We start from the raw sequence: 15,558 nt of genomic DNA on the forward strand, positions 1-15,558 counted from the left end.
AGTATATCTTACAGTAGTGCCTTCCCATCCTCACCCACATTTTTTCAAGCAATTTTCTACCCCCTGCACTTTCATTACCAGGCAGTTGGGATGTCTCTGTGCAGCAAGACTCATTCCAACTGGCAGCTCTGGATCAAAGAGCACTGGAAGCATTAATCAGTGTGCCTAATCACTTCCAATCACAAGAAACTTTTCTCTGTGGCCTGGCATATAAACACCGAGTCATTTCACTCACTGGTTGACGCACCAGAAACCAAACAATCCTTATCATGGCTAATTCATCTTCCTCCTGTGGGTTATAGATGGATCAGCCTGCAATCCTCCAGCAGCAGTGGCAAACTTTAGGTGCTTTACTTAATCAAACTGATTAGCAACCTGTCTGTAGTGCCTTTTATCTGTTGGTGGCAAAGTAGTTTGCCAGCATTAAGTGCACCTAATTTTGTGATAGCAAAGCAAGACATGGTGACTATATTTAAAAGCATCTCCAGTGATGTGGGGGAGCTCTTGTTTTAAGGAGGTGGGGAGGACTGAGGCAGCAAGTTTTGCTGATGCATGAAAACAGCTTTGAAAATTAAATGAGTGAATGGCGGAGTCAGGGAGGGAGCCGAGGAATTGGTTTGTTGCAAAAGGAAAGGAATAATCAAACCAGACATCTGTGCCTGGAGCCTTATCTATTTGGGCACCATCCTCTGGACAGCCACACTATGAGCACAAACAAAGAGTAATGAGATCTCCTCCACCCTTGGTGGATCCGCAGGGGGACGTGGTGCCTCCTGCACTGGTTCAGGTTAATATGTGTGTGATCACCACCTGTTTGGGAGTTTGCTCCCATGGTAACACTGATTTCTTACTTAATGCCTAGAGCAGAACAACAGCCCTGTCACTGTTGCAAGGAAAGCTGACAAAAACCTGAGGTTGCCTTAGCTTTCCTCAGCTTTCACTCGGTGCCCCTGACATAAGAGAAAAAAAAGCAGAAATAATTATGCCGAAGGTCAGCCTGTTCCAGGGCACTTTGTTCCCACTTTGAAGGAGAGAGATGTGACGGGTGGCAGAGAAACCTGCTGCTGCACCTGACAGGCTCTCATGGATAAGAGCTGGTGATGGAGCCCTGCAGAAGCTGTTTGCAAACTTGCATGACCTGCCTTGAACCTTGCCCAAAACTATTCCATTCTTTTCTTCAGTGCATGGTGCCAGAGGCAATCCAGCTCCCTTTCTGCTCTCTTCTGGACACCAAGCAGTATTTCTTCACCTTGAGAGAAGATGCCTTCAGGGAGAAGTGTGGGGAGGTGAAGAAGGATGGGAAGAAATGCACGAGCGCATGGAGACTTCCCTCCTGCACTGATGCAACCCCATCTGCTGCGGTGGAAAGTTAAACGAAGGATTTCCTGGTGGAAAGGCTGCCAACCTGAGCCTTGGGAGAGCTGGTTTTCAACACCTGCTCAGCCACAAGCTTGCTGCCTGGCCTTGCACAAGTCACTCAAGACCCACACATATAATGGTACTGACATATCTGGCTCCTGGAAGGAAGTCCTCGACACCGAGCTGGTTGGCTGCAGAGGATTAGGCATCTGTGAATAAGTTTGGCATGGGGCAACACATCCAACGATGGCTGCCAACCAGGGCAAGAGGAGGTGCCAAAAGTCAGGAGAAATTTCCCCCTCCAAAGGTCTCTGCTGCTTGAATTGCACATCTCTGTGGGAGCCTGCTGGTGGGAGGGCAGCAAGGGGCTGGATCACCCTCTGCTGATCCAGCACCTGCAGTGCCTTAGCACATTAACACTCCTTCCTCCCATCTCCCTGCCCCAGGTTTCTGCAACCATCCACAGACCCCAAACTGTGCATTATCCCTTTGATTCCCAATCTGCTGAAAAGGTTTAATAACATGACTGGACGTGCAAGGGACAGGCAGGACATCTGGAAACAGTAGCACTTCCACAAACTTCAGGGAGCAGTGCCAGAGCTGGTCCCTGAGTAACTCCTCTCCCTGCAGATGGCTGGGGACAGGGATTTTGTACCTCTGCTTGTCACCTGGTGGTCAGGGACCAGGAAAAGGGAGGCTTTGGATATGGAGTTTGCACAAACTCTAGGCAGCTCTCAAGAAGCCAAGCAGAGCCATATCTCCCTCCAGTTATGTGCAGAGAGTGCTGTTTCTTTTATTGACCTGGCTGACACAGCATTACATTTTGGTAATAACTCATACCCTGGGGCTACAAGGTCCCAGGCAGGCAGGAGACAGCCACTCCAAGGGTGTCACTGCCACGCTCACCTGAGGCTGGGCACTCCCAGCAGCAGCACTCTCAACACTGGGGAGCTGGATCAGCATCCCACATCTCTTGGGCTTGCTACCTTTTCTGCAGCTGCTCAGCCAACCTGTTTCCTATCACCAAATTGGAATTAGGACAGAAGACAGAGGTGATCTCAATCTTACAGTGAGAAAATCAGACAGGCAGAGACTGGAATATTCCCAGATATCATTCAAAATCCATTGTTTTTCATAGACAACCAGCTCATATTGCATCTTTCCTAGGCACTGCCTGAAGACAAAACTGAGGAAGGTTTCAGGAGATGCAACACCAAGATCACCCTTCCCTACACCTGACAACTGTCAGAAAAAAATCAGGGACTAATGGAATCAAAAACACTGCTGCTTCTGCTGTAAGGCAAAAGCTGGGAATTTTGAAGTTATCAGACAGTGAACTGTTTTGATAGTGATTAAGAAATGCCACTAAGCTCCTCTGAGCCAAACACAAACCATGCAGCCTAGATCCATCAAGGTCAATGCAGAAGCACAAATTTCCTATGGTAAATCCAATGTGCTTCTCCAGGAAGACAGTAACTGTGGAGTTGACTTTTCCAAACCCAGAGGAAGCTGCTGGCATGCCTTCCCTGCAAAGGCAGACCTGTTGTGGAGAAGAGCAGCTCAGCAAAATCTTGAATAATCATAGCCAAAGTCTCTTCTCCCACAAGCCAGGAGAGGTGTGGGTGAGCTCAGAGGGCCTCGGGAGTATTGCATCTGAGCTCCCTGCTGCTAACTGAAGGTGATGAACCCTCCCTCTGGGTGAGGCTTTTGTGCTCAGCCTTGGCACTGATGGCAGGCTCAGGAGCCCAGGGACCAGAGCAAGCACCCTGCTGCACTTATCTGCACTGACGGGCTCTACACAAGAACAAAGTGCTCAGTGCAGCTGCAGTGACTGGGAGATGCACACTGCTGACTCCTGACAGGGAGCCAAGGAAAATGGGGAAAGAAGGGCTGGGGGCTGCTTTTTCCTTATCCCCTTCAAATCACTGGAAATTTGTTACTGGTGACCAAAAAATGTTGTAGGACATGCTGAAACACCCCAGTCTGGGCAGATGGTCAGATGGACTGCTGCTGTTCTTTCCTGTCCTGTTGCATTTTTGAAGTTCACATGATTATCCTTCCCATTCTGTATTCATTTGCTAATGTGATTTGAAAGTGGGTCAAAACAAAACAATTGCCATTTTGCTGAAGCTGAAAAGGAAAAAATAGGAGATGACTAAAACTCAATGTTGAGCCTCTTCTCATCCTCACTTTTCTTTTGACACTAACTTGTTTATGAGAAACCATTTAACTTGTGGAGTGAGTAAATATTTTGATTACAAAAAAAAAAAAACCCCAAAAAACTAAACAAAACCAACAACAACTCAAAAAACCCAAACCCAAAAACAACAACAAAAAAAACCCCAACACTGAAGGAAGAAAAGGGGGAAAATCACAGCTTTCTCAGACCCAGGAAACACATCTCATTCATTCAAAACTTAGATTAAAATTCAGGCATTAAGAAGTTTATTCCATAACCCCCACCACTGTCATGTTTTCTGTAAAAACTCACACTTTTCGCATGGTTCCAAGATACATAATGGATGTGAGGTTTATAATTGCATCATCACTCTTTCAGCTAAAAACCAAACATGAAACCTTCTGCCATCCATTAGTGAATTAATGTCAAATAGGTGAAAGAGGTTTGCACTTCAGTTATTCAGAAAGCCAAAAGAAAAAGTAATAAAAAACACCAGCAAATCAATGTGGTTTGTGTCTGGGAGGAGGTAGTTTTCCCTCACTATTCTGGACACCATTCAAAGGCCCTGGAGCATCACTGCCCAGGGAGTGCCAGAGCCTCACATCCTCCAGGGTCCAGCAAGGGCTGCAGCCAGCAGGACACGTGCACACAGAAGGGGAAATCTTGGTGCTTGTCTGGCAGCTCAGCAGCCCTTCTGAGGAGCACATGGGAATCATCTTCTCAGCAACATCTACCTGGAAAGGGGATATGGGTTTTAGTTTGTTACAAAGAGTCCACTCCTATCATCCTCTCAGAGCCCAGAGGTTTTGGATTTGATTTTTACCCATTGCTATCCACTCAGATACCCTAATCTGAAGCCATGGCTAACATCTCTGGGGAGTTTAGAGATGGGGGCTGGCCTCATGATGAGCCATCATGGGAGGCCATCCTGACAGCAAATGGACAATTGGCAAAAGAGTCATGCTGGCAAGAGCCTCCCTCCATCCCTGCAGAGCAGCCTGCCCCAGGACAGCTACCATGCTAGAACTCAGCCCTGAGGATGAGCTCACAGCTGCTTCCCAACATGGCATGGCTGGGCTGGGATGAGCCAGGGTTCAGGGAAAGAACTGGGAAAACACTCCATCAGGATGAAAACAAACCCATGCAAACACCTCCCTCCTTTCTGAGCACCTCACAAAGACAAAAGCTGCACAAGATGGGTAATGAACAAAATACCCCAGCTCTTTCTTATTAAAGACTTACCACTGATTGCTGCCCCTGTACTTGTCTCTTTCCATACTGCTGTCCTTTCATTCTTCTGCAGGCAGGCAGAGGAGTGCCCAGTGCTGCACTGGTGGGGTTCAGCAAGTGGGTCAGGTTTGGTACAGGACCTCCAGAGACTGCTCAGCTGCAGAGCTGATTAAAGTTTGCATATTATTTTCATCTCAGGTGGTGTCAGACAGTTCTTTGTTAGGTTCTTTGTTCCAATAACTCCTCATCAAGCACATAGGAGTGAGTGGGGCATTCACCTTGGGCAGCTTCAGAAATCCAAAGCACAGGAGTCCAAATCTCTGACAGATTTCTGGTCTCCCACGTAGGTGCTGGAGACAACAGCCACTGCCAGAGGGAAAGCCAGATACCTTAGACACCTGCCTTAAGACAAGATGGCCCCAAAGCATTTTGTCCTGACAGTTTACACTATGCCCAGTGTTGTGGCAGAACTTCCCTACCCCAAGGAGGGGTAGAAGGTGCTGGGGAGTACCAGAGTTCTGAGCATAAAGGCAGAAAGACCCAAATAATCCATCCTGTCTTCACTACCCTTTCACCCAAGACCTCTACACAGTAAACCAAATATTTTAGACTAAACCTGCAATGCTAGAGAGGCATTTCCTCTAAAATCTGGAAAATGACATAGAAATTCTAAGGGTTCCTCCTTACCCCAAACCTGCTGATCAAAACTTTCTTCCTCTAGATGTGGCAATCATATCACCCCCTTGCCAGGTTGCATCCCAATTAACCAAATACACTGCCCTCCTCAAACCTGGAGTCAAAGCAAACCCAAGTTATCTGTGGCTTTCCATGAATTCTTCCTGGCATTTCCCCTTCCTTCTTCAAGTACACATACCAGGCTGTGTTCCCTTTAAAAGGACAAAGCCATGATCACATCCCTGCTCCTACTTGCTCTCCAGAGTTGCAGGTTCCTCTCTGTCTCACAGCTCCACCACGAGCTTGAGGATCCCATGGACTCTCTCCCTGATACTGTTCTCCCCAGGTGAGCTCACACACACTTCAGACAGAGCCTGAATTCTTTGTTCCTGACTACACACATTCAACTGCCCCACATAACAGTATGGAGTTGGTTCTTTTTCCACACTGTGCTGTTTAATCAGATACCAGCCTGCAAGGGCTGATCACATCCTGACTAGTCCAGAGTGCAGGAGATATTCCCAGGGCACACGATTCCCACGGGCTACGCTGCAGTGTGAGTCCTCAGGTGTTTGCTCCATCAGGGCTGGCATAAAGCACCATCCATTCCTGTGGTCACAGGAGGCCCATAATAACCAAGGTAGAGTTGCTTTGGCCACCCATACTGAAATTTAAATAACAAGCCCAATTTCATCCTTCTTCTGGAACAATTCGAAAGCAACACAGCATGATGAAAGGACAAGAGAACAGATGGATTTTGTTGTCTGCATGCTACCAAGGCAAACTTTTCATGGAAACTCAACCCCCCCAAGAACACCCTGACTATGTGATTCATAAATTCTAAGAGCTGAGAGAAACCAGCAAAATTATTTTGTCTGTCCGCCTGCCTAATAAAGACCACAGAATTTCATACAGTGATTTCTGCCCAAAGCCCAGCAATTTGTGGTTCAAACAGAGTATCTCCAGCAGCCCACTGTCCAGCTTTGATGTGAGGATGTCCAATGAGGCGCTAACCACTTCCCATGCTGTCAAAAACTGGCTCTTCTACAGGTTGACTGCATCTCTTCACCACTGCATAACTTTTGTAACCTTCCCAAGGACACTAGAACTTTAAAGCATTTTTGTCCTCTCTGTCAAAAATCTTAAACCATCAAAAAGAGGGAAAACAGATTCTGAGGAACAAAACACTAAGCAAATACACAGAAAAAGAAGGAAAACAGAGAATCACTATGTATCCTTCTGCTCTGGTTAAATGGATGAAATTTATATTAAAATGAAACTCAAGGTCAACTCATTTTCCCACTCCAGATAAACCAGTGGAAAAAATATTTTGGTACAAAGCACAACAAAAAATTCCAAATGTACACCTGTCTGACTTGTAAGGAAAGCACATTTGCTTGGTTACTAAAGTTTTTCCTGCCACTCATAAAGCTTGCTACAGTTTCACAGCAATAAATATTTTCACAGCAGAAACCTTGAGAGGACAGAACAAAATCTACTTCAAAACCAGCTCCTGGAAGATCAGCCTAGTAAAAAGACAACTCACTGCTGAACATCCCTTCTGACTTTTTGTTTCCAAATTTCTGTGGTTGGTAGCACCAATGGCGAAGGAAAATATTTTTTTCCCTTTTTTAAAGAAAAAAAAAAAAGTAAAATGGCAGCACTCCAAAAGGCTACAAGACCAGATTCCTCTAAGATGAAAAATACTTTTGTTGAGCACAGAATTAATACTTCTCCTTGTATCTTGTAAGTGCAGCATTTGATGACAACCCTGGTGATTAAGCTCCTCCACCCACAGACCCACAACAGCATTGAGACTTCCCTGTAATATCAGCCTGTGTTGGAGGATGGGAGGGGGCCTCAGAAACCATCTCCTAAATCCACTCCAGTTCCTGTTCACCACTAAGTAACCATATTCACATTTAATAAAACCAGGAGAGTTCATTCCAATAGTGTCTCTTTTATTGGCACTTTCAAAGAGATGTTTCCTCATCCTCTATCTGCATTTGTGCTGTGGCCAAACCTGGGCTGAAAGCAAATTGTCAGGATGGATATCTATGGTTCAGACTCTGCTGGGATGAGCCTGGCTCCATTTTCTGCTCCCCCCACAGAGGGATTAGTGTCACCTGAGAGCAGTTGAAGGTGCAGCTCCAGCTCATCAGGGTGCTGGCTATGGTCAGTGTGTGCTGCTAATAAAGGTACTGAATGTTTGTGTAGGGTGTCTCAGGAGAGCTGAGCCCACACTTAATTTCCCATTGTTACAGCCATACTTTTTTTGAGGTGACAGCAGTAATACCTCTGGCCATGGCTTTCCCAGCTGTCCATGATGTCCTGTTAGTACACCAGACACAGGACTGTGGCAACAGGAGCAGCATCCTTGTGGAGAAGAGCAGGACACGTAGGCAATGAATTAGACACTCATCTAACAGGGCAGCTCTACACAAAACATCTGGTGTTTTACTGCATGTGAAATTTCAGTGTTCTAAGGCAGAGTGAAGGTGCTCCTCTTTCAGATTTTAGACATCACAACTTTGTGCATTGGAACTCTTACATCAATTAAAACTCTGTGTTAACGGGTACAGGTGCAATCCAAACTGGCACAACCTGTGTGAAACAAAAGTGCACCTGAATCAGGAGCAGCTGGGCCCCACTTCTGTACCCACAGACCTGCAGGAATCATCAGGTAAAGATGCTGTATGGCCACATAACTGCACTGACACTGAAGGAATTCAGAGTTAACAGTGGCTCAGCTGAAAGATATTGCTTCTGAAAAAACCAAAAGCACTGTTTTTAGAGGTCTTGGGTAAACAGCAGTTAAAGCTCTGCTTTCAAATCATCCATCCTGAAGTGGTCACAGCAGGTAAAAGTAGCAGTCCTGACAGTGCAACAGTGCAGAAGATGGAGTGAAACCCCACAGCCAGTTTAAGTATAAGCCTCACAGTTTCCATTACTGCTACTGTAATGATTTTGCAACTCTCATTTATTTTTCACCATTTCAGCTGCTAGTTTGTGGCAAATATTTGGGAAAAAAAAAATAAAAGAACCCAAAACCCCAGAGACTGCCCATCCTTGACAGGAACAGCCCTGGCATGCCTGGAATGTGTAAAACCACAAAAGAGCCATTTCTGTTCATATTACTCCTTATGAAATCCCCTTTTAAAGACGACTCAGCACTGGAGGCTTGAGGCACTCAGCAGAGCCCTTACAGGATTGCCTTTTACTTTGAAATGTGACTTATCAGGCAAAGCCCAGGCGGGTCTGGGTGTCTGACTGTTGTGCCTTTTGCTTTGAACTGCGGCACCGTTACGCGCACGCTGCCAAACTGGTCAAGCCATTTTCCTCCCCTCCTTTGTTCCGAGGCTCAGGAGAGATAAAAGCTGCACCAGGCTCGCTGCCTCACCAATGCCAATTTGACTGTTAATTTTACACTTAAGGGAAAAAAAGCAAATAATAAAACCCAACACCACACACAGTGATTATCACTGTTACCCACACAAAGGCCAGGACAACCACAGCATGATTCAACAAGGCCTGGGCTGCAGTGGCTATCTCTGGACACCCATGACAGTATTTGGCAGTGCCATTCTGCAGCTCCCTGACACATCCTTTTCTGTTTCTGAGTCTTTTTTTCACAATTACAGCCTGTTGTCCCATCAGCAGGGGGGCATCCTGGTGAGAGCAAGGCTTTGATCAGCCCCATCCATTTATAGGGATACCTATAGGGCACAGGCTGAGCGGATACCCAGGGAAGCTGTGGATGCCCAAGCCCTGGAAATGTTCAAGGCCAGGTTGGAAGGGGCCCTGAGCCTGATAGGAGGTGTCTCTGCCCGTGGCAAGAGAGTTCAACTGGATGATGTTTGATCACTTCTCACCCAAACCAGGCTGTGATTCTATGTGACTTTGCTTTGCTGGAGCAATGAGGTGATCAACTCGTGTTACTGTATTAGTGAAGTGGTGCCCACACCACCTCTTGAGGTTCCTCAGGTCAAATCCTGCTCCTGTTTAAGTTACTAGGTAAACTTTTTGCTGTCTTCTTTTTGCTTTTTATCTCTCTTTTTTTCATGCCTGAGGTTTCTGGGATCACCTTTCCAGGTAGATCATCACTACAGGCACATGGTAGTCTGCCGTGTGAGGCTCATGTCAGGCTTGAACTTCAGAAAACACCAGCTCAATGCAAGATCAAGCTGAAACACAAGGACTGTTACCCTCAATTTCCAGCATTTGTTGCCTTTTGTTTGTGAATACTGAGATAGAGCTCTGCAAAATGCAAGCACTGTAGTTCATAAGCAAGAGGTCTGCAGGACAAACATTAAAGACCATAAGAAAGCACAAGCAAAGAAGTATCTTGTACAGAACTGAAAAAAAGAAAAGATAAATGCTAAGCAGGAATTCCCCAGTGGGCTGAGTTTATCAGTGTGATTACTTTCAGGACTTTTTTTCTTGTTGTATCACCTCGATTTGCATATAAATCATCTCTAACAGGAAATAGCATCTGTCCTGGAAAGAAAAAAGAAAAAAAAAAAAGAAAAAAAAAAGGATAAGGATTTTTGTTGCCAAGAGTAAAATGTCTTTCAGCACCATATGACATACCAGAAAGCCCCTCTCCTCACAAAAGCAACTTGCATTGGCACATTGCAGCTCTTCTTCACTCCTTGCTCTGCATCCCATCCCAGGGGCAGCAGAGCATAATGCAGCTCCTCAGGAGAGCTTCCATAGTTAGAAAATCTGAAAATGAAACAAAAAACAAGCAGGTGAGTTGATTTGCATTCCAGATTCACAATTAACACTGCACCAAATTAGTTTGTAGGAAGTGGAAGAACAAAAAGGAAAACCGCCAACTTAAAAATGCAAATCTTCACCCTACTACAATCAGAAGCCACATCCAGGATTCCTACAGGCTAGGAAGGCACCAGTAAGAGCCCATTTTTCACTACTTTTTCAATGTGGTCACTTCACCAGTATGACAGTGGCTTGTGATATGTGGTTTCAATCCTATACCATATATAGGCAGTTTCATTTCCTGGAAAGAACATGAACGGAAAAGCAGAAAACCTTTAAATGATTGTACAGGTCTTTCTGTCTTTTCTTTCTCCTTTTTGTCTTTTATTGCTACCTTCCTAGACTAAAAAAAGACATTTATTAAATTAGTACAATATAAAAAATTGATCTTTTCCCAAGGCTCTTGAATTGTTAAGAATATAGGTTGCTGCTTTGAAACTCACACACCAAATTGGCAGCACAGCATGGAATTGCAGCATTTTGTTTGAGTATGGTATACAGACATGGATGCATGCTATTTCTCTGCACATGGCTCCCAGGGGTTGTGGCTGAAGTCCAGCAGTGAGCACAGTGAGCTATGTCCCCCAGCCCTGTGCCCTGCTATTGCAGGACCTCAGCTGTCCGTGGCCATCAACAGTCACAGCCCCACAGGAGGCACAGCAGCCAGTTAAATCTTGCTTTCCAGATGAGTAAGTGAGACACTGGTAGTTATAACACTACATCTGCTTTTTTCTGCAGAACTCAGGTCATTGCCTCATCTGGCTGGGCTCTGTGTCTCTCCCTATGGAAGCCCACACAATTAGCAGGGAGAAGGAGTCTTTGCCAGCTCAGGGCTCCTGTGTGCTCCTCTTCCCTCCTGACTGAGAAACACTCAGGCTTTCCAAGTACAGTTACAGGGGTCCTATTCAAGCAATCATCTAGGCACAGCCCCAGGTCCCAGCAGCTCTGTCACTCCTCAGGGGCTGGGACACTTGTTGGGACCACAGGACAGCTGGACCTTAGAAAAGAAACTGCAGTAAAGACCAACAGCATACTGGACTTCAGGATCAGAAACAGCCAAGAGATCTCAGCATTCATGAGACCCCATCTAAACATGCATCTTGTTTTGGTACAAGAAACACAGGGACAAGCTAGAGCAAGTGCAGTGGAGGAGCACAGGTGGACTTGCCCGAAGAGAAGAGGCTGTGGGAGCTGGGCTTATTCAGCTGGGGCAAGAGATGGCTTTGAGAGATCCAGCAGCAGCCCAGCACCTGCAGGGAGGTGACTGGAACACACTAAAGCAGGACTTGACCCAACAAAGTCATGAACAGCCTGGTCTGATCCCACAGCTGACCCACCCAAGATCCTTTTCAGCCTGTATTACCCTATTCTAACTGCCACCAGTGCAAAGGCTTTGGAGGAAAGGGTGGGAACCACTCAGCACTCCCCCAGGTGAAAGAGTTAGAGAAACAACCACTTCCCAGGACCATGAAGGCCCAGGAGGGACCCCTGGGCACTGTGCCTTATGTTCCTCTCAGGACACAGCAGTCCTAGATGCAGTCCCACAGCAGCCACATGCAACTGTTATCTCAGCTGGGGCAACAGTGGCCAAAGAACCTTTGTCCATGTCCCATCTGCAGCACACACACATCCACCTTCCTCTCCTGTGTATGTCCATAAATACACACACACAGTTACAGAACAAGCAGGATTCCCCAAGCCCCATGGCTAGGCCAGTCACAAAAGGGCTCTCCACATACTGCCCAAGGTGGCAGACTCTATTCCATAGGATCAGATGCCTCAAGAAGCCTTCCCTCTGCCCCACAAACTGCACAGCTGTGGTGCAGGATGACCCAGCTATACTGTCAACATGGCCATACCATCCTCTCCCATTCCTTGTGCCATAAACAGTGCTGGAAAAATGTCTTCCTTTCAGCCAAAATAGCTTATTTACTAAGGGACAGGAAATGTTCACAACTGAGAAGATGAAAAGGGACTTTATAGATAGCACTATCAAGTTCCAGCTTTCTAGAAGGACCCACACAAACTATAAGATGACAGTCATATGTGCTGGGTGAGCAAAAGAGGAGGAGGTAGAAAAGGAGAGGTTAATTTTCTCACCCCAGGTCACCAAGAAAGTCAGTGGCAGAGACATAAATTAACTTCCTCCCCACTATCCCTGAGTCTGGATGCTCCCTGTCCTCTTGACACATCTGCTTGATTGCCAAGCTTTGTGCACTTCTTTTTGGAGACCATTTCCTAAGGGATACCAGCTCCCCACCAGAAGTCAGTCCTGACAAAATATCATCTTTTAAAAATACAAACTTGCATCCACGTTAAAAAACCTGTCCAGCTTTGATAATATGTTCACCAATGTGTTCTGAGATGTGGTCTTGTCTCACAGGAACTTAGAGACTCTAAGGGCTTATCCACATGTGAGGTTTTTGTACTTGGAAGTGAGACTAGCAAGCATTTTTACACCTACCTATTCAAAGAGTTTTATTTTCAGTAGAAAGAGGGTATCAGACCACTCAGTTTCAACTTCTGAAATTCCTGTGTGACCCAGGACACCTCATTTCAAGCAGTTCTGAGTCCTCGTGGTGACTTGTGCTAAACTAAATTTCTGTAAGTGCACCCATACCAATGTCTGCATAAATCAGCAAGAAAACTACAGCTTCAGTCAAAATTAGTACCTTTGTACAGAAATAAAGGCTAAAAAACCCCATCTCCAGCTCCTTGTTGATAGGCAAGCTCTTGAAGCCAGATGTATCTTCAGAAACAGCCTCCCCCTCCTCCTTCCACCCTCCCATTCCTCCAATCTTTGAGCTAGGCCTCAGAGCAATACTTTGCAACCCTGTTTGCCAAAGGAGAAGGATGCTTTCTGTCTGGGAAGCCAGGAAGACTGTGCTGGAGAGAGCAGACCCCGGGCATGCAATTACCCAGGCAGCAGCAACAATATGTTAATTCACTGGATCACTCTGAAATGAAGCACAGTGCAAGTCCCTGGAAAAAGTGAAAAGGAGCCTGTTAAGGAAACTGTGTGAAGGCCTTGTGCTCAGCAGCCCCTTGGAGTCCAGACAAGGATGGACTTTGCACAGACATCATTTTTAGACCTGAACTGGCAGCCAGCACTGCTCTTCCCACCGCAGGGCATCCAGCAGCAGTGACGGGAGCCACGCTCAGGGCTGACGGGGACATTGAGCAACATTCTTATCTTTAAGAGCTGCAGACACGTGCATTAGCCCCTGCAAGGGGCATTTACACAGCACTCATCCAGGGCAGATCACAGCCACAATGCCATGCACGCTGTCAGTGTCCAAGGATTTCTCACACTTTCAGGAGAGCAGTCTCCTCCTTGGTGTCTGCAGCTGCCAAGTTCACATCCCAAGCTCAGCTCCTCTATTCAGTCTCCCAGAGCTCCGTAGGTAACTCCTGTCCTCCAACAACAAAGAACAAAGACACCATAGCAAGGAGAGAAGAAGTAGATTGAAATGGACCTGTGGTGAATTTGTTATGAGAAGTCAATGCCATCAGAAGGTCTGCACTGACTGGCTACCCCCTGGTGCATCATCCTTCTCCTACTGCCTATTTCCTCTAACACCCAGACAGAAACTATGGCCTTGTGTGGCATCATGACAGATGACAGAGACCCATAACAGTAGTCTTGCACTCCTAAATCCTGCTGCAGGCAGGAAAACTGGCTTCCCTCCTAGGGAAAAGGGACAGAGGAAGAGTCACAAAAACCTCCTCTACCTCCCTATGTTGGACAGACTGCCCACCTGCCCACTGTGAATGCAGATTCCAGATATCACAACTCTCCTCAAGGAGCAAGCAATGATTTCAAAGGCAAGGGCAGCTTTAAACCTGCATAGACTCTTGTAGAGAACTTTCTGTTGTAATCCCTACATAGATTAAACTCACCAAGTGGAAGAGTTGCACACCAAAGCTCTTTCTGCATGAGGCTGTTGACCACTGAGCTGATATATTGAGGTCACAGGCTCATCTGTGCCGACACACTTCTTGAGGATGAGAATGTGGCTTTCATGCATAAATACAGCTGTTACCCTGAGGAGCAGGGGGCAACCAGTTTAATGCCAAGAAGTTTAAATTCAGTTTTTACATTGCACCAAAACTCCTGCATTGCTGCAGAAATAGGATCAACAGCAGCAAACATCTGGAGAAAGTCTTCTGCTAGGTTCTGCTCTGCACTGGCTTTTTTGGACACGGTTTTTTTGAGTGTAAGACTAAGAGAAATCTTGTTTAAAAATGCATCTGTTTTGCACAGATTGAGTTTTGCTCTCCAAGGAGATGGGAAAAGTGAAACACAAAACTAAGCTGCAAAGACAACAGTGCCTAGCCATGAGCCCTGGCCTTTGCAGAACTCCTGATGGCTGTCCCTAAATGGGAGCACTTTGCTGCCAGATGACATGTCCCAGACGAGATGAGTTTCCTGAAAAGCACTGACAACACACGGTTAAAAGCTCAGTTCAGACAAGCAGCGAAACAAGTCTGTTTTCAGGTTTTTGAGCTGAATATTCAACACTTTCCATGTTTGCTCTCTCACAGGTTATCTGGGCTGCACAATCAGCAAAACTGCAAAAACACTTGCTGGGGCTCAGCTACCAGGCAGTCTGTAATGGAGCTGTTCTGGAGGAAAACAGAAGTGTTATTGTGCTCACGGCTGTCCCAATACAATTAGTCATATGTGATGGAGAGATACGCGTCCTCACAGAGCTCTTACTGCCTTGTCAACAGATGAAGTCAAAATGAAAACATCCTAACTATCAACAACAGACCTGAGAGCTGAATCATGAACCCTGAAAGCAGCCTCAATGCTACAAAGAGATTTCTCCTCTGCAGAAGACAGATGGATTCCATTCCTTCCATCTGTCCTCTTTTTCTTCTTCCCATATAATTTCTTGACACTACTCAATGAAGTAATGTTTCTTCTTTCATCTTCCCACTAAAGCAACCCTTCTCTCCTCCAGCTGAGTGATGTTGTAGGGCCAAGAGAAGAAACCACACTTGAGGCAAGAAGAGGGAAAGGCCAGAGCTTGGGTATTAGGTAACAACATCCCAGTTGTCTTCTCTGTGTGACCTGAGACAACTTCCCCAATGCTGCTTTGTCTCATTTCCTCACCACGAAATAGCAAGTTCCCCACCATACTGGGTGACTACCTGGCCTGGTGTTAGCCATCTGGGCTTAATACTGACAATAATCAGAGGAGGCTGATGGTGTGCCTAAGCTTCCCTTGCATGTCAGCATCTCATTTGGTCACACAGCGATATTCAACACAACCCAGACCATGGATTCATGCAGCACTTCTACACTTGTGCACTTCACAAACATTTCTGTT

The 15,558-nt window shown here is 46.1% G+C and overlaps 1 long non-coding RNA gene across 1 annotated transcript in view; it reads right to left on the reverse strand.

Moving 5' to 3' along the window:
- Positions 1-5,968: 5,968 nt before the first annotated feature.
- The window catches only part of LOC306799429, a 95,007-nt gene continuing 85,417 nt past the window's right edge, over positions 5,969-15,558 (reverse strand). Inside the window, exon 7 of the long non-coding RNA XR_013773597.1 lies at positions 5,969-10,168. This is a non-coding gene — a long non-coding RNA (uncharacterized lncRNA). The remainder of the gene's footprint in view (positions 10,169-15,558) is intronic.

This window comes from Erithacus rubecula, assembly GCF_903797595.1.
Source record: "Erithacus rubecula genome assembly, chromosome: 3".
NCBI classification, from domain to species: Eukaryota; Metazoa; Chordata; class Aves; order Passeriformes; family Muscicapidae; genus Erithacus; species Erithacus rubecula.